This window comes from Rissa tridactyla, chromosome 3, assembly GCF_028500815.1.
Source record: "Rissa tridactyla isolate bRisTri1 chromosome 3, bRisTri1.patW.cur.20221130, whole genome shotgun sequence".
NCBI classification, from domain to species: domain Eukaryota; kingdom Metazoa; phylum Chordata; class Aves; order Charadriiformes; family Laridae; genus Rissa; species Rissa tridactyla.
In genome coordinates, this window is record NC_071468.1 from 109041580 (window position 1) to 109062227 (window position 20648).

The following is a 20648-nucleotide window of genomic DNA, read 5'->3' on the forward strand; positions in this document are numbered from 1 at the left end:
CTCACAAACTTGTCCTAAAACCTAACTTCACCTAAGTAGTCAATATGTGAGTTGGAAAAATCCCCACGTACAAAGAATGTCAATGAAAGTAAAAGAGTAAAACTTTTTCCTTTGCCAGGTCCATGCCAGCTGAATGAAGATTGTTTGGCATTAATGCCAAACAGTGAAAAAAGTGCGTAGCTCAATACGCAAATGAACACTTTGTTTTTCTCTTTGCTCTACGATGAGAACAAAGAAAGTTCACCTTCCGTTTCCCATCTCTTGTGACTGTATGCTTGTGTGTGGTTCCAAGTTGTCCAGTTTTGAGATAGATATACCTAAAATCTACTATATTTTCATTAAAACATAAATAGGCATCTTTAACTTTTAAGTAGAGGACACTCAAAACAAGTTGGCAAAATGCAATGGGAAAAAAAAGGGCTTTTAATTCAGTCTCCCACTGCCCACTCTGTCTGCAGGGAAGGTCCTCACTATCAGGGCTTTTGGATAATATATCAGTTGTCTGAGTAACGGAAAACTCAGTAATTCCCTTCTGGTCCTTAGGAAGCTCTCTTTTTGTGACAAGTTTCCTTGCACCCTTCTTTTCTCAGTGGCTTTTCTGTCTGGGCTGTAAGTTCCTAGTAACTTGCAATGACTTTCTCTGTCCTGCTTGCCAGAACAGAAAGTCCACAGCCTTCTGCAGGGGCAGCTCAATAACTCCACAGGACCTCCTTCCACCTGACCCACTCATTCTCTCCTTGAACCAAGAAAATATATCCCTAAGAACAAACTTGTAAAACAGTCCAAGTAGGTTTGTGCAAAACAGCCTTAATAGCCTTCAATCTGCAATTATTTCCTGTTGTGTCCTCAATCAACAGTAATAATGGACATGAATCTGAAGAAAACATCTGCACCAGAACACCTCCGTAATTTACTCAAGCTAAAACACACTTAGTGCTAGCCCTTCTATATCTACTGAACGCATGAAGCCAAATGTCCTCAGGCTTCAGGAAAGTTTGCATTTGTAGCTGAACTTTATGGCTTATATCCAGCTCTGATTAGCAGCCAGACTTTCTGTGTTGGCCCCTCACAGATGATGTGTTGCAAAAGCGTCATTGAGATATTGCTTCTTCCTCACTTTCTCCAAGTATTTTTGGTTCAGTCTTTATATGTCATCACAGCTGGCCACTTTCCTTATAGTTTTGGAGGCAGATATACCTTGGAGGCAGATGTACATTCAGATTGCTTGGCAGCAGAGGGTGTATTGCTGGAGCCAGGAGAACAAGATTAGAAGGTGAGATAAACATATGTTTTTATCTCTCAAATAAAGATTGGCTTCTGTAGTACCTTAACTGTGAAACTTTGCAGCCTCCAAAGGGCCTTGGAGCTATGGATTTATAGGAAAGGGAGCCCTTTTTCTCAAGTTAAAACATCAGGTACTTTCTACCATTTTTAGTACTTATTATAAATCAAACAGAAATGTGAAACTTGTTTTTATCACTCAACACAGAGACCTATGGGACATGTTACAGATGGGAATTTTAATAAACAGTTATTGATCAATAATAGGGAAAGTGGCTAGAAAGTCCTAGAGAGTATGTAGCAACAGGGTAGGAATGTCCTTGGGAGCTTGTAGGTATAGTACAGATTTTACTTCACAAACTTCCTGGGTGACTCTGGAAAAGTCACAGACTGACATTAGTGCTCTGCTGAGTTTAACATGTGATTTTCCATTAACTACAACAGAAAAAGAATGAAGCTTTAATCTTGCAACACTTGTGTTTCTCTGTATAAAACAGGAGTAGAATAATTTACCTTTATGAACAGGTTTGCGTATGCCATGTTGTAAAATGTTTAAGTGGGAGCCAACTATACCTATACTGTATGATCCATACACTATACATAGAGTCCTTTGCATCTATTTCATAACATATACATACATACACACTTATCTTTGTAGTCAAGGTGATGAAACAGCTTTTTCTTTACACAGCTTCCTTCTACAGTCATAAAAAGGCTATATTTAAAAGGCTACATCAGTTGTTCAACGTGTGTAGGTAACGTATTTTGACCCACTTCTAAATTTAAATAAAAGTTGTGAGCTGCATTCTTTCTCTTCACAACATATTTCTTCTGTAAGAAGTGTTGCTTTTGCTCCTACTTGGGATCGAATGAGCTTTTGAAGCCCCAAAGGCATCTTTGAAAAGAAATTTAAAAGGTTTTTATACTTCGGAATACTCCAATATTGTTTAAATGTCTGTGGCTGTATTGCTAACACTGAAAAGAGATAATGCTATGAAAATCAAAACAGGGTAAGTCAAGTCAGCTCAATGTGAATACTTTATATTCAATGTGCAGGTAACTAAAGCAGTAAAGAGTTAGAATGCTTTTAGGGCCAAATCCATCAATGTACTTAACCACTTTTAGCATTAATCATTCAAGTGCTTTGATTGATTTCTATTGAACTATTCTAAATCTGAAGTACTTTGCTAATGACTGAACTTACTGCTTTGCGGGAATGTATGGAACTATAAGGATTTGTAAATATTCTCTTCTCCCTAGAATAGGAACAAAAGAGGGTGTCAGACAAAAGGATGATGGACAAAATGGACAAATAATGCCATTTCAGAAAGCTATAATTCTTATAAATATCAGTATATACTTCACTTAAAGTTTTAAAAACTGTTATTGATCAGGTGCAGTAAATATGATACAGAAAAAAAGATAGATTCTAACTCTCTTGATGTTGGTTTTATGTGACACACGTTACTTGAATAGCTGAGTGGCTATCATTCCAAATGTGAAATGTTAAAGTAGTGCACAGTCTTCCAATAATTAATTATTTAGTAGCAAGCTGGTGAGTACATTTTTGAAAATCTCTCTGAGAAAATTTACCTATAAAGTGAAGAAACTGTGAATGGCATATCAATTTCTATAGATTTCCTTCCTGCACTTGCAAGAAAAGGAAGTAAGTGCACAGTGTTTTTATGTTATAACAATGGTCAACTTTGGCTTTGCAAAGAGAAGTGCTGTAAGAGAAGCAGTTAAAGTGCATGTGAAAGGTGTTGTGCTGGGTGTTTAGAAATGCTTCTGTTAGAAAACAAATCTACTTTGATCTAGGCCATGCAGTCTTCATAGGCTAGGCTATGCAACTCTCTCAGCGTTTGCCACAAATAAGTTCATATCCCAGGATTTAGAAAAACGTGCAAACCTACAAAAACATCACTCCATGATTTGGTTCTTGAAGCAGAAGGATGTGCCTTAAGGCTCTGCAGAATAAATGATTTAAAATTTAAGGTTCAGCCTCAAGCATTATTGTCCTTGATAGAACAGCAGGAGGTAACGACTGCAGGCGAAATTATCATAGCCTGAAGCCAACCCAGCTGCAACAGGAGAGGGAAGTAGGAGCCAGACGACCTGACAGAATCATAAGCCAGCAGCAGGACAGCAGTATGAAAAACTGAGCCCAGCCAAAACTGGAGCCACTATATTATCAGCAATTGGAATCTGGGGTTATAGTAAGGCATTGTGTGATTTGTGAAGAAGAAGAGATAATATAACTGTGACTCATGCATTAGGCTCACTCGGAAGTGAACGCTGCAAAGAATTACAAGAAGAGTCATTTCCCACTAATATTCAACGAGGAAATGAATAAGACTTGCAAACAGCAACAACAACAAAAAGCCGTGTTATATGAGCATGATTAAGTTACAAGTTCAAGTAATCCAAAGTTTGAACCAAAAGCACTCAGAAGTTTGGCCAGCCTTTTTCTAATCCCTCGTGTGCATATGTTATGAGATGACCACTAATTGCATGCTCATTATTTTCTGGATAGGAACCCTTCCTCACTGAAGTGCACAAAATGGATGATGTTCACTGAGAAAATGTTCAGAATTGTCTAATTTTGCCAAGAAATATTTTTCCTGATCTCATTCCTCTGTTCTTCAAGGTAACCTAATAGGTTTGTCAGCGCTTTTTAAAAAAACAGGCACAAATGAAAAAAAACAACAACCCAAAATGCAACAGCAAGAAGCAGGTACCCAGCCTGGAAAAGCACAGTTGAACTGGTTAAAGTTTTTCAAACTTATTAGCAATTTTTAAAAGTTTCTTCTAATGGGTAGTAACAGTGAGTCCTAGTAACAGTTAATGTTAGCAGCCATGTCTAAAACAAATTATCTGCAACCTTCCATTCTGAATCTTCTCCTGTTCTCACAGGCTACTACTGTAAATTCAAAGACTGTATATGACTCCTATTCTACTTTAATGTCATTTTCTTTTTTATAAAGATAATATTTATATCAGATTATAGACTTATAATCACTGAGTTCATAAGGATATGCGTGTCATCTAATGAAGTGAGTCTGTGTGATTCACACGGGTTATCAAATCTGAAGTTTGGTCTACCACTGAATGGACATACATATTTTCTCAGGAGATTAGCTCCCTTCTTTGAGTCTGTGATGTCTTGATCTGACTGAGACATCTTAAATGCAGCACCCATCTTTCACATCCATTAATCAGTACTGCTAAACATGAGGAATATTCTTCAGGACTAGAAGAAGCTAGAATATTTTGACTGGAATATTTTGGGTTTTGCATAAATATATTGGTATCCATTAATTTTCCCTTAGAAGGCATGAGGGATAATAGTGAATTCACTATATTATCACAAAATGGCAGCATAGAAAGTTAAATGTCAGTTGACTAGTTATCAACACTAGGTAGAGAACTGTTCTAGTAAATTTTGAGAATGCATCTCTTGGAGACATATTGTCCCTCTTGATATTTTTGGTTGTTGTATTCTTTCTTCGCGTTCGCTTTCTTTCTGTCTGTCTGCCTGTCTGCCTCTTTGTTTATAGACCAGCCATGTTATCATCCAGTTCACAGCATTTTACTGCTTTAATTGTGTCCAAAGCACAAAACTCATAGATGTGTTTTTACACTGCAGTTAAAATGCCTAATTTAATTCTCCAACCATATATTTCACCCAAATGGACATGTCTGGGTTTGCCCTGAGCAATAGTTTTGTCTTAAATTCCACTATCTACTTAGTTTTTGGCATGAGCACAAAGTGACACGCCATGTCTCATCTTATCTATAATGAGCTTCCAATTGTTTTTACCCATATTACTGCTAGATTTGGAAATACAACTTCTGGATATTCAAACAGCAAATAAGATTTGCACACAATGTAAATATTATGTATGTCTATGAATCTCTAACAATGACGGATTTTATTGGGGTTATGTGGAAAGAAATATGTGAAGTTAATAAAATCCCTTGGGGACTTGTTTCACACAAATTTGTTTTTCAATACATATTCATCCGAGGCATACTTCATTTTTACTACTTTTCTTGAATATTCTTCAGTTAACTTGTTTATAATACAGACCTTATGAGCTGTGTTCTTAAAAACTTTTTTTTTTCATTTTCTCCATTATGCTAACAGTAAAGAAAGCATTAAGCTAATTAGCAGAAAATTTTGTAACCCAAAATTCAAATTTTTTTAAATCACATTTCTTGCTCTGGAAAGAAAACTGACTGTTTCCTACTTGAAACAAAGTGATGGATTCAGGTGGCAGATATTTGTGATAAATAAATATTTTGCTTATACACTTTTAAAAATCATACTTTTGACAAATGTACTAGGATTTCTTTGAATTTTTCTGAAATAGGGCATCATGTGTCAAACCAAAGCTGTAGTAAATATTACAGTAAATACTGATTGTTGAAACTGTAGATTTTATCATTAGTGATACTTTTTTTGTATCGCTGTGTTTTGTTATACAGGTTGAGGCAAAGCACTGTGTGATCTAAAATGAATGGTGCACCTGAGGATGGGAAGCAGCAGCAACAACACGATCCCATAAAAGCCATCAGGTTTCAGAGGATCTCTTCCTATCCGCAGCTTTATAATTTGCACGCAACCTTTTTGCGTACTCAGGAGGAAGAAAATAGACAACAATCAAAATGTTCTCTATCATTAATAATAGACAGGAGACTCCCTAGGGAAAAAAACATGACTCCAGATTTTCATCAGGGGACACTTTTCTCAACACTGTTAGAGCACATTGTTATTACTCCCATAGGGAGAGGATTAGCTCATCTACCATTCGTCATCTTGTCTACACTGCTCCTTTAGACCTCTTGTCTAAGCAATGGAGAAAGATAAATTGAAGAATTCCTTTTCTGCAGTGACTGTCTCCCCAGTGACAGCAGTAGAGCAACCTGGCCAAGTGGCTTAGTCTAGCCATCTAATTTTTGGGAGAAAAAGTAAAAGAAGATCGCTATTCCTAGCAATTTAAACAAACCTATCTGGAAGCTCATACCTGAAATTCTTCCGTCTCCATTCTTGGAAATGTGACATTTCGCATCTCCCATACAGAGTTGAGTTGTTTCATTTTCTCTGAATTATGACGTATTTTACTTACAGCCCACCATTTTGCTGTAGGAATGGAGAAAAATACAAGTGAACACAGTCTAAAGGAGTTCAGGAAAACGGTGCAGATTGGTACACTTGCAGCTAGAAGCCTTCAGTGGTCAAAACTAGCAAGAAATTTTGCTAGAATACTGCTTACTACAGCATAAAAACCCAAGCATAAGTCCCTATCTTTAGGAAAATGAGCTGTTCTGGTATCAGAAGAACAAGTAAATGTTTGTTTCTGTTAGATACTTGCTCTGGAAACCTCTGCACCCTCCACCACAGAGCTAGCCCCTTCCAAGGCTTGCTGTGACAAACCCAGGGGGTCTAGGAGAGCAAGCTCTGTGGAGGAGTATACTGAGCTACCTGCATGGGCACCAATTAGCCTATTCATGCATGCTGGTGGGCTCTTGGGCTGTCACCCAGCAGTGTGGGTGACAGCAGTGTTCTGCTTGTCTTTCCCCTAGTGTGAAGGGACAATCTCTTCATTTTCCTTTCTACCCAGCTGGGGATTTTCACAGGGTTTCTATGAGTTTAATTGCCTCTAAGATTTATGTGCCTTTTCCAAGGATGCTTGAGAATAGCTGTGACTTTGCATTAGACAGTGATGGTTCACCAAGTCTTCAAACTAAACTAAATTGTCATCATAAGTAGGGTGTGGTGCCAATACTAGTCCAGAGTTAACATAGACAGTAAAGCTATAAAGCACTGTGATATTAGGAAAGGATCCTCCCTTCCTTATGAACTGTGCAGGACAGTGAAACTGTAGATGCTCCTCAAAGCTGGACAAAGCCACTGCATGGCAAAAATACTGCCTTCAGCCATGAATTAGTGAAGGTCTGCTTCCTGCCTAACTAAATCTGACCCCTAATGTCACATATTAACATTATGCCTAAATCTATTGGGCATGTTCACCCTAATAATTAATCTTCTCTGGCATACATTCAATCGGTATTGATGTAAATGAACATATGTGGTTTTATTTTTGGTTAAGCGAAAAATCCAAAACAGTCCAGGAAATCATATATTTCCTCTGACAGAAAACCAAATGCAACAGCTCCCCATTCTTTCTCCCCATTTTTCTAATGAAACAAATGTCTGTGAGACCAGAGAATGCCATATAAACTTACCAATTTACTGATGCACATAAAAAATATGAGAGATCCTTTCAGTTCTGATCCATACTACAATACCAGAAATATCCATATAAATATATGGGAAAGTATTTGTATTTATTAAAGACTGTAATAATATTTTTAAAATATAAATCCTTAGCTTCCTATCTCAGTAGAAATTATTTCCAGCAGAATGATGCATTCATTTGTCCTTTGTTTTTCTTTCAACTTTCTTTCCAACTTTGTTTTATAAAGGAAAAAAAACCTTCTTGGTCTTTTGGTTTTGCCATGATGCATTTGCAATTTGAAGACTGCTGGCATTTTCAGAGGCACTACTAGAAACTTCTTTACCCCCAGCACCTACAATGTCTTTGCATGTCATAGCTCAACATGGAAAACCCAGGTTATGTTTTCCAGAAGAACTCTGGAACTGTTGGCAGCTCTACCATAGCACATCAGGTGTCTGCAGTTGGCCTTCAATGGATAAGCAGCTTGCTTTATTAACTTGTCTAAGAATGAAAAAGTATTAGGAAATACCACAAAATTAGCTTTGTGAAACACAGGGCGCTCTCTGCTGATGTTTCATTTACTTCCAAATAATTTTAAATCACTGTTTTTGCCAGAATAATTCTGTTCTCTAGAAATTAATTCCATAATGATAGGTTTTTAAAACTAGAAAACTATTTTAGTATTTGAAGAGATTTCCTTTCCTCCCAACAATAAAGAGTTTATTTAAAGAAAAATAGATTCATTCTGTTTCTAGCCCTTGGTCTAGCCCCCATTTAGAGAAGAGCTTCTTTTATCAAACTTCCTTTGAAGACTTGATAAGATATAGCCAAGATGTCCGATCATACTACTATCAGGCAATGACATCTCATAAAAACATATTCAGACTGCAAAGTAATCAAAGTCGCACAAGTGCTTTCACCTATTTCTATTTTTTTAATTTTACAACATGGAAAATTGGTTTGGACAGTATTAAAGACTGTGCTAAGTTTTAAATGTAAAACTAGGCATAGCAACTTATAACAATGGAATGAATTGAATTAAACTGACTTTAGGGAAAAAAGGGATTTTGCTGAAGATGTACTCATCTAAATTACTGGTTGGGACCTAGAGACAATGAAAAGAGACGACGTGCTTTCCTGGCATAGTTGATTTTCCCAAATAGGCAGATTTGACAGATCGTTCAATCACACTGTTAAAAAATAAATTTAGATGGTCCATGTATGAACATTGAAAGTTTTTTCAACCACCAAATCCATTGGTAATGGGGCCAAACCTTCTAAAATAAGTCTATAATTTGGTAAAGTATTGCGATTTCCTGGGTGAAAGGAACACAATGGCCATTCCTGCCAGCTACTGTGCCCCTCTGTTGGGATGAGTGTGACTTTCTGCGTTAAGAAAGTCAACCTGTGTAGAGGCAACTTGGCTGTTTGAAACAGACCTTTGAAAAGCAGAAAATAAGAATTGTCAATGCACCGGTATATCAGTATGTCTCTCAACTCCAGCAAGATGTCATAGAATCATAGAATCGCCTAGGTTGGAAGGGACCTTTCAGATCATCTAGTCCAACCATCAACCTAACTCTAACCACCACTAAACCTTATCTCTAGGCACTATGTTTACCCATCTTTTAAATACCTCCAGGGATGGTGCCTCAACCACTTCCCTGGGCAGCCTCTTCCAATGCTTAGTAACACTTTCAGTGTAACCATTTTTCCTAATATCCAGTCTAAACCTCCCCTGGTGCAACTTGAAGCCATTTCCTCTTGTCCTATCGCCTGTTACTTGGGAGAAGAGACCGACCCCCACTTTTCTACAACTTCCTTTCAGGTAGTTGTGGAGAGCGATAAGGTCTCCCCTCAGCCTCCTTTTCTCCAGGCTGAACAACCCCAGCTCCCTCAGCCTCTCCTCATAAGACTTGTTCTCCAGACCCCTCACCAGCATCACTGCCCTTCTCTGGACCTGCTCCAGCACCTCAATGGCTATCTTACTGAATACCGCAGACAGAGGGGCTTTCTCAGTGCCCAGCCCCTTTTGCTCTGGGACCTTGTATGAGGCAGTTCTGGGAGACAATCCTCCAGAAGGAGAAATAATAGAAAGCTTTGCTTAGATTTTGGAGATTTTTTTTGTTTCTTGGCAGTGTTACAGAAAACAATGCACAAAATAGGTTTGCTTCCTTCACAGGATTAGTTTTTGACAAGGTAAGGCACTGACAGTAGTAGATGGCTATAAAACTAAACCCCAGTGTGTGACCTGTTATATGCATTTCAAAAACTGAAAGAACAGAGCAGGTTCTAAAAGCTGATTATGCACTGTCTACAGTACTGAACTCAAGTGAAACCTTTTAACACCTCCTTTGAACCACCATTACTAGAGATTTTTGTTGAAAAAGCCAAACTGATCAGTGTGGCTAGCAGTGATCTAGTTGATTTTCATAGAATCATAGAACAGTTTGGGTTGTAAGGGACCCCTAAAGGTCATCTAATCCAACCTCCCCTGCAATGAGCAGGGACATCTTCAACTAGATCAGGTTCCTCAAATCCCTGTCCAACCTGACTTTGAATGTTTCCAGGGATGGGGCATCTACCACCTCTCTGGGCAATCCGTGCCAGTGTTTCATCACCCTCAGCATAAAAGATTTCTTCTTTATACTTAGTCTAAATCTTCATTCTTTTAGTTTAAAGTCATTATCCCTTGTCCTGTTGCAACAGACCACGCCAAAAAGTTTGTCCCCATCTTCCGTGTAGGTCCACTTTAAGTACTGAAAGACTGCTATAAGGTCTCCCCAGAGCCTTCTCTTCTCCAGGCTGAACAACCTCAACTCTCTCAGCCTGTCCTTATAGGAGGGGTGCTCCAGCCCTCTAATCATTTTTGTGGTATGCAAAACAGTTATGATTTGTTTTCAACTTACTCCTAATAAATTCTTAATGTTATTTAAAAAGACTTTTTTGGGTTTCTAATGCTGTAATAACTTCACAGTCCATTCAGGAATAGAAGCCTACCAGCCTGACATAACAAATAAATTAATTTACTAAACAATGATTCAGAACAGTTGATTAACTGCCTCTTCCCACTCTCAAGCACCTGGTGTTCTCATCTCTAAAATATCCCATCCAACTGAGAAGGTAGTTTCAGGAAAAAAAAAAAAAAAAAAGGAAGGAAAGAATGAGGTTAATGTTTCCCAAGATTAATTTAATGGAGTGAAGAGTAAAATCCTGGGCCCCCAAAAGTTGATGGTAAAGTAACAGAACTCCACTGCCTTCAGTTGGGTTTCTTAGCAAATATTTAGCAAACCATTGATTCAGCCCAGTTCTTACTGAAGACATCTGGGAGCCAAACCAGGCCCTATATCCTCTTCTTCTTTGCATTTTCCTCATTAATATGACATTTAATGCAAAGAAAAGAAATAATTTTTCCTTACCTTTTCTTACTCTGCTTAATGATTCTGAGTGAGTATATGATTAATAATTCTGTGTTGTGGAAAAATAGCCTTGTCACTTTTCTGTCCTTTCTCTCAATAAAACTTAATTTTTATAAAACATTACCTTTGGATTAATTTTTTTGCAACATTTTAGCATATTTTTTTCTAGATACTTTCCAGAAAGCTTTTAGTTCTAAATCATACAAATCTATTCTTCATTGTTATAAACATTAAACAACTTTGCCTAGCTACCAGCTGCTGCTCGGCACAGCTGTTAGTATGGCCAACAGCCTTATTCAAGACCATTAAATTAAAAGAGCACCTATTTTCTGCTACAAGCTACCACCTTTCACCCAAGATGATGCACAAAATGGACGTGGAGTACCATTTACAGGATTAATATTATCCAGTGTTTACAGCTAATGGATTTATGTTACTGCTTCATTTTACAAGGCCTCTTTTCGTCTTTTAATTTATCTTCAGGTCTGCTGCTTTATTTTTGTTCCATCATCCTCATAAAAGCCATTATCTTTCCATTAGCAAACCTGTTAAATAACTCTTCATATGCTCTTTGATCTGTCCAGCAGCTGTTTGCATTCTTTGCACTGAGTTTTTCAATTATACTCAAGAATTTTAAAATACGAGTTTGCTGAGAGCTACTTCACACACTGTGGTACATTTAATTAACATAGGATGGAAGAAAGGTTTGCGACCATGTTGCTGCTCTTTGCTGCCATAACAACTCCTGGTGTCCTTCTCTTTTATGCAAATCAGGTCACAGACATTTATGTCAGGGAAAATTCTCTAAAACTTTTTCATGTAACAGTGGACCAAATGCATTTCTCAAAACCTGCATGGAAATAATTATACTTTATTTTTGGATTTATGTGAAAAATTGTCTCTCCGGGTTCTTGAAAGTACTCTCTGAGTGAGTTTGTGTTTGCTTGATTTCGCAAGTCATCTTCTTTTTATGTATTCCTCTTCTCCTAACATCATTCCTACTAGCAAATGTGGAATGTAACTCTCTTCTTAAGGCACGTTTACTTGTGCCCATTGTGTGACCAGTGTTCCTTAAACATCAACTTGTACATTAAAATGTATATTATCAGTATTGCCTTAGCACTCAGATGACCCCTGGGTTATGAGACATACTAGAGAAAAAAAAATCTTTCTTTTCCGTCCCTCATCTCAGATGTCAAAACACCTTTTTTCCATGCTAGTCTGCAAAGAGATCACGCTATGACTCGGTCCTGCAGAGAGATTTAGTGACAGAGAAATTAATCCATCAGAGGATACCTGGGATATGTGGGATTATATTGCCTTCCTCACAAACTAAGATTCTTCTTTCTAGTAAGACCAAAAAGCACTTTTGAAATAACGCAGCTTATCTGGAGCCCTAATTTCAGGTAGCAGGGACATACCCTTAGGGAGTTCAAGATGCCGAACAATTCTTTTAACCTCTTCCTTTAACCGAAAAGGATCTGTGATATCCCTTGGATTTCTAGGAGAACAGCTAGAAATCACTCCTCTGACCAACAAATTATTATTCTCCACTAGTCTTGTCATGATTCTTTTTTTTATATGCAAAATAGTGGCAAATATTGCACTTTCGTTCTCAGAGGGAACAATATCCTGCCATGCTGTTTGTCTGCAAGCAGTCTTCTAGAGGTAGTAGAAGAAAGAGGAAGGGAAGTTGTAAGGTCGTCTGTTCATGACTGGGAATAGATGATCAGGGACTAAATGTATTGAGAAAGTCCAAACTGATGGCAGAAGGGCAAGAAGGCAAGCTGGACCACATGTGGGACTTTGGTAGAGCTTTTAGGGTTGCAATAGACAATCGTTAGACAGCAAAGCACTGGTGGATAAGACCTTCAGCCTGCTATTAATTTTTATTTTCACAATTGGTATACTATTGTTACATTTGTCCTTTCAGAGCACTTATCCATAATACTGTAAGTTTCAAGGTGCTTTGCTGAGAAGTCGCATGATATTATTCCACTTTCATAGTTTTCTTTTCCAAGAAGCCTTTCCACAGTTTGTGATACTGAATATAAATGCACTGTACATGAATTTTTGATGCTGTGGCTATTTCCTTTGTGGTCCACTACATATTTTGTGTGCGTCTGCTGTTCTGCTTTCTCATGTAGGGATATAAAAGAAAAAATTATTTAAGGCCACTGTTTGCTGTGTATGGTATTCTCTCTTTAGCCATATCCAAGCATTTCTTCTCTTCAAAGCAGCTCTGCTCTAACATGTTAAATCCTGAAAGTTCTGGAGAGAGCGCAAATTTGATCGGTGACATTCAAGCCAAAAAATGCCTCAACCCAATACCCATCTCAACACTAGCCATAGCTGCTGGTAATTGAACTTCTATATTAAAATAGTCCCATTACTGTTAGTCCTTGATTATATGTCCTTGATGGCAATAGCATTCTGGGTCCCTACACCTCACTGCTCCTAAAGGAAACTTCACTTTGCTGCTGCCAAACCAACAGAAATCACGTCAGTCACATTCGGCAGACCACTGAATTGTTAAGAAATGTTGACAGTAACATACACGACTTTAAGCATCCCAGCTACAACTCAACAGAGCTCTTTGTAATTGATATCAGAAGTGCAGGCCAGTAAGATGGAACAATGTGACACTTGAATAATAAGCATTTTGAACTTTCTGGTGACCTTTTCTGCCTCAGGGATGATTGCTTTTCTGAGATAAAAGTGCAAAAAATTGTTTATGAGCTGTGTGCACTGCAACCTCTCTGTCATTTCATTTTGCCATTAGCTCAATTTACCAAAGGAGTTACAGTATTGTGATATGATTCATGTGGGAGCTGCTGATACAAAACTTACTCTTTTTATTTTTTAATTTTCAGGAAGTGTTTACTGCCAAATAAATAAATCCCAGAATCAGCTCAAGAACAAAGTGTTGGAAATTGCTCCATTATCTTGCAGTCTTTTGCTGTGGTTTCCCCTGTTCTGAAAGCAAAAGAAAAATCAATCACTTCATCTAGCTTGTCTTTTCAATACCTTTGAACCCCCTAAGGCCCTTTGAAAGTCCTGCATATTCTGGGTACATTGACATTGAAGTGTTTAGAGTGTCATTTTGTTTTTTTCCTTCCACAAAATCTGTGCATGCTGGTCTTGATCCCTTTCCTCTGAGGTCCATGGGAGCTGCGTCAAAACCCTGCTTTGGAGAGTGTGAATGAAATTCTGAAATTCTAGCTGTAGGATTTGCCATTTCTTCTATTGTTCCAAAGAAGTTGTCTCCTTGGTATCAGTGGAGATTTTAGGATGTCCCCACGGTGTTGTAGTTTTTATTTGTTGTGAAATGGATGGAGTAGAATAAGAAAAAGCTCTCCATGTTTCTTCTATAGCCCTTTATTTTCTTATGGATTATTTCCAGTACAAGATACAATATTATAGATTTTTTTTTTTGTTTTACCTGAAATATTTACTTTTTAGCATTTAACATAAATGTGTTGTCCTTGAATCGCAGGGTATTGTTTCTTCTACGGAAACTTTGAGAGGCAAGGCATATTAACAATCAATAGGCAAGACTGGAATGAAAACCTGCTGTGATCATTTAAAAATCATCCCATGGTACATGCTAGCTTAATTCTGATTGACAGTACAAAACGTACTACTCTGTACTCCTCTTGGCACCAGGTAGAGGCAGGTTTTAATTGCTCACAAAATAAAACATGCCCCTCTTTCACCTGCACCCTTCTTTCAAATTTTTTTGGATTTTCTTCAAGAATGAGATTACTGGCCCAGTCCTGCGTTCTGTATACTTTCTGAAAGTAGTTTGGCCTGTCAGTTCTGCACTGAATGCTGGATCGAGTAGTAGACCAAAATGTTTACTGATGTCTGTCCTAGGAAGATTTCCAAAATTCATTAATGATTCAGGTTAAATGCTACCTTGATAGCTATTTATGGTGTCCATCTCTGGGATTACTAAATATGTTAATGGTTGTGTTTACCACATTGGACTATCCATGAAAATGTCCTATATGTTTCTCTAGAAATCACTCTGGCTCATCAGGAATGAAAAATAGGAGGCGTTCCTAATTCAGATATCCATGCAAGACTCCTACTTGTCAGTTTATTACAACTCTCAGAGTTCTCACTAGAAAAATCATGCTTATCTTTATAGTAATTTCATGAGCTCAGTGTGATGCTTTCAGTTTGGTACACACAAATAAATGAAAAGTTAAATAAAAAGACAAAAGATGGGCCTGGAGTGCATTTTTTCTTTGTTCAGAAGTAAAATTTGGCAAGTTTCTATTATACATGGAACAATCAAAAAAGACATTTACATTTCTATGCATGTATGAAACTGCAAATGGGTGGTGTTGAGTGAAGAACTCGGGTATGGATTCAGCACAGGGCTCCTTTCAGGGACACCTGGAGGTTACCATTCAATATTTGGAAATAAGTAATCATGTAAAAGTGGTAGTGAAAGAGGGCTAATGCAGCAAAAGCAAAAGAGGAAGTATCCACTGTGGCACACTGATTTATAAGTCACTTTGGTGGACTGAAGGTACAATATCATGGTATAATTCATGATATAGCAGGCAGCATCCAGAACAGGCAACTTCATCTCTGTGCTCCGTTGACTTCCCTTGTACTGACTTTTGTATTCTTTCTTCGCCATAAAAACGTGGGATCTCAATAAGCAGAAAAGTAACCTTAGAGATCACTTTTTTCTTGGTTTAGTTTCTTGAAATATCTCGCCTTGGGATCAGAAAAGTGCCAGTGATGGCATGAATGAGGATGAAGGAATCTACAGCCAGTTGCTGGTGGTAATGGTGAGTCGCATCACTTGTCTAAGCAGCAGTGAGCTATTATTTCTGCTCAACTGTATTGCCAAAACTGCATCCTAATTTTCTGTATTTTTTGTTTAATCCCCAGTATACAGTATCATTCCTTGAATCAAGATTTATTAATACCTTTCATAGAATCATAGAAAGGTTTGGGTTGGAAGGGACCTTCAACTAGATCATCTAGTTCCAACCCCCCTGCCATGGGCAGGGACACCTCCCACTAGACCAGGCTGCTCAAAGCCCCATCCAGCCTGGCCTTGAACACCTCCAGAGAAGGGGCAACTGCAATTTAGAACAGGAAATACTGGGGTTTATTCTCTTTAGTTCTTGGTGTCATAAAGGATATTTTAACTACATGGTTATAACATGAGATGGTACTTAAAAGTACTTAACATTGCCAGATTCCTCTGAAATCCAGGTTATTCAGTTAGCACTACTCAGCTCACTGCAGGAGACAGGAAAAAGTAAAGGGAAGATGATAACATTCAAAAGGAGAAATGGTTTTTATGAACTTTAGCAATTCTATATACAGTTTATACATTCCTTCTTTAGCATTTTTATAGAGCTTTTTCCCTCTCCACATTTGAAAGAACTGTTGCTCTAATCTTGTTCCTGTTTCTCACAGCAGGCCTACACAATCCCTCCTGCTGTCTGCGAAGAGTTACCAAATTGGACCTATTACATTGTTCCCGTATGCAGAATGACATGCAATCAGTAAAAACTCCTTTTGTTTATACTGTTAATAACAGATGTTGCTCTGCTACATCACACATGCTGTTTAATATTATCAAAACAATTATTCATTTATTCATATTTGTGCAGTGTGTGCAAGCTGGCATTACAGATCTTGCAGACCTGGCCTTCATGAATGCATGAACAGAAATGCATGTTATATATAATAAATCAACCCCCATTCCCATCACCATTTTTAATCTTATATCTGAAAATTTGATGATAACTTTATTGCTCACACATTGACAAGGGGACTGTGGGCCTGTGGAAAAGCTACTGAAATAGTGGAGAGCCCCTTCCTACGAAGAGCTGTTATTTATGCATGAAAGGAAGCAAGCTTTGCTTTGTCAGGGTCCAGGGACAAGCACTCCACTGTCAGTTCATGCTTATCCCCTTTATCCCCTCAGTCTTCCTCCAAAAGAAAAAACAAGGAAGAAAAACAGTTCAAGAGTTGGTTTGATTCCTTTTGATTGAATTAACAAGGATTCATTTTAATTGAATTAACTAGTGGGATAACAGCATGACTGAATTTTAAAGTATAATTAAAGGATTCATTTTCTACTTAATGACAATGGGATAGAAAATTACCTCAGAACAGACGCTACACAAGTTGCCTGTTTTCCCATTATAGATGTGCATTTTCAGGTAAGACGGCCATTAAACCTTCTCCTATAGATGACAGAAGGTTTGGAACAAAACTTATCAGTTTAAAGGAAATCAGTTTATGCTTTTGTAACCTTAAAATATTCTCACCGTGTATGATGACATGTCATTATTTGCTCTGGTTAGGATGTAGGACATCTTGGTTTTTTAATTAAAATAAATAAATTATGAAAATATTTAGTTCAAATATAAACAGTCTTTTTCTTGCACTTACAAATGTAACCTTCATGAAGCAGTGTGTTCATGCTCCTGATTGTATGTTTACGTTCTAAAGAAGTATGATATTTTCTCCATTTGTTTGGCAGAAATCAGATTTTCATACTAATGAGGTTAAAAAATATTTTCAATTCCCGCCTCTTTCAGCACCACCTTCATTGCAAGAATGAGACAAACTTATCCTTACATGTGTATAGTAGTTAAAAAAAACTTAAGGAAGAAATGTATCCATGAAGAAAATGGTTTGAAGTGAACAGAACTTGCCCCCTCAGGCCTGAAGGTAATAGCTTTTTCTAGAAGTACATTCAGAAAATAATTATCAGGTACCTGATACAATCTCATAGACCTGCCAGCCTGCAGTCAGTAGGTTTATCATTAACCTTCATAGCTGGATGACCTAGTGCAAGGAGGACAGAGGTGACTAAGGGGAGGACTGAATGATTTCTATATTTCTTTCTTTGGAGCTTGGCTTGCAGAGTCCGTGATCTCTGTTGAGTATATTATTGAAAATAATGGTTTGACTACAGGCTGGTTTTCAATCATTTTTCTTTTTGGTTTTCCTTATGAACATTTTTTCTTCATCGATTTGTTGTTCACTCCTGTTGGGAATGCTCAGTAGAACCATGGGATCTTTCACACTAAATTAGACTTATGGCAGTTGTAGATCACTGTCTTTCCTCTGACGGTGACAAGCTTTAAGGTCTGTATGTGTTTTCTGAAACATAGGTATCTAGAGTCATCTGAGGCACCGTACTGTATCCAAGACATCCTCATGAGGCCAATATGACATAGTATATCCTGAGGCATTTCAAATTGCACTAGAGGTGTATGTATGCTTAGACCCATGTGACTGAAACAAAACCCAAATATCACAGAAAAAAAGAAAACCTGAAATGGGAGAGTAAATAGTTCCCAGTGCTATTATTATGCAATTCATCACCTCTTCATCCAAACACTTTCAAGCCTCCTGAATGTTAAGTGTCAAAGACGTATTCTTGCAAAAACTTCCTCAATGTAATCCCAAACAGGGTAGAAATTATGTTTATTGCTTTAGAAACATTTGTTTTTAATGTGTTGAATGTCTATTTCCTGTAAAGTCTGCTTTCTCAATTCATTCTTATTATTCCATGCACTTTTATCATGTTCCCCTTTAATCATTTAATGTAATAATCTTTTAGTCTTTCTTTGAAGTAGATTTTTTTTCCCATACCAATAACTTGTTCTTATCGATCTTCACTCAACCTGTTTTCTCTGATAAGAAACCAGTCTAAAGCAACAAGTATTAGTGGCTACATGAGTGACAACATAAAAGATATTTTCTGTATTACCTACCATCCCATTGTTTATGCACCTCAACAACTTATTTGCTTCCTTTCAGTGCAGCTGTACATGGAGCAGAAGTTCTTGGTGAACGGTCCATAACATTTCCCTGCTTCCTTTTCCATGAGACTTCTGAACAGTCTGTATTTTAACATTATGTATCACTAGCGTAGAATACTGATTATTCCATTGTTAAAGACAAGTTCATACATGTAACATTATTTACATAGCCATATTTTCTTCAAGCGGCTCTCCAGTTATCAACACGGATGTTGTCTGCCATTGTGCTGACCATTTTTCCAACTTGATTCAGCCCTGTTTAAGTTCTGCACAGGCCTCTCTATGTTTAATCAAATCTAATCATGGTTTAGGTTATTTAGGCTTTTTTTTTTTTTACTTTGTTATTCACTTTGGGATTTGTAGATCAATAAAAATGTGTTAAAGAGTGATCCTCATACAGAACCTTTAGAAACCCATATGTTAACCTTTTATCATGATCAAAATGACCATGAATTCACTATTGCTATCTTTTGGTTGTTTTTTAGTGTATGAATGAAGCATAGAATTCTTATGAGTTCAGGTGATTTCATACAGGCATACATAAGCTTATATTACGTACCAAGAGAGAGCAGGTAGTTCAAATATGAAGTACTGGGCAGCCTTGTAAAGGCATTGTTGCAAAACTTATCTTCACAAAATGAAGTGCCTAAACCACCCCTTATCAAAGCACTCAGGAAATGGCCTGTGTTTATACAGATGGTGTTTTCGGGAGAAACCCAAGCAAATATGGATACATTTACATTGTGGTATATGTTATTACATCCAAAATATAAAAGGTTTATACCTAGCAGTGACTTCAAAACTAATTTAAACTTCTGGATGAATGTTCTGTGAAATAACCGCCCTGAGTTTTAGGCTTCCTCTTGTGTTTCTGCCATTATCTAAGCCAAATAATTCAGTGGCAGCACTGACTGCAAAAGACAGGCACATTGCATTGCAAAGCTACTGAGCTGATCAGCCAGCTGCCAACGGTTATCTTCATTCAAGTGAACACTGAAAAATTACTGATGCTTACAAGTTTACTGGTGGTTTCACTGAACCTTTGTCATATATCTTCATAAGGTATACATAAGATATATATATCATAGAATCACAGAATAGCAGGTTCTACCTCAAGGTCATCTGGTCTAAATTTTCTTGGCAAAAGCACAGCCCAGCATCCTGTCCAGGCAAATCTTTAAAGTATCAGCATATACTTCAGCATATTCTAGAATCCACCTGTGCTTCACCTGACATCTATAATAAAGGCCATATTGACTGTGTTGGGTGCAGCTTATCTCATCACAACTGAGAAAAAATGCCTGCTTGATTAAGGGTCAAGGGACTGAGCTCTTCCAAAGAGTATGAAAAACCTTCCACCTACTAGTGCCACTGCTGCACGTGAATTTGCTAACAGATGTGTGAAAGAAAAGGTAGCTGCATTTTATCCCCACCATCTTCAGGACGTTAAGTTAAGATTCCAGTATTTTATTTCTTTTCAATGAATATTGTGTGTGAAATTTGTGAAATTTGTAATCCTGTTCCCAAACTCAGCATTCAGTCTGCCTCATATCTAAGCCTGATTCATATTTAAGGGCTCAGTTTGTGTGCTAAACATCTTCCTATTGATGCAGAACATCCTCAGTGCTCTTTTTTTCCATAATGAGAATGGAAAGAACTTGAAATCCTTTAAAGTTAGTTTCTGCATTTTTCCCCTTTGTCAAACGTAGTGCTTTGACTACATTTACACTCTTTACAACATTTCTATGCAATGTGTCTTTTTACAGTACATTGAGATAGCACGTCAAACACATTTATTAACAATGATGTATTAATTATCAAAAAAAAATTATTGTGATAGGGAGATGAGAACAGAAATCAAGCCAGTATTTCAAGCAGCAATAAGCTATAGA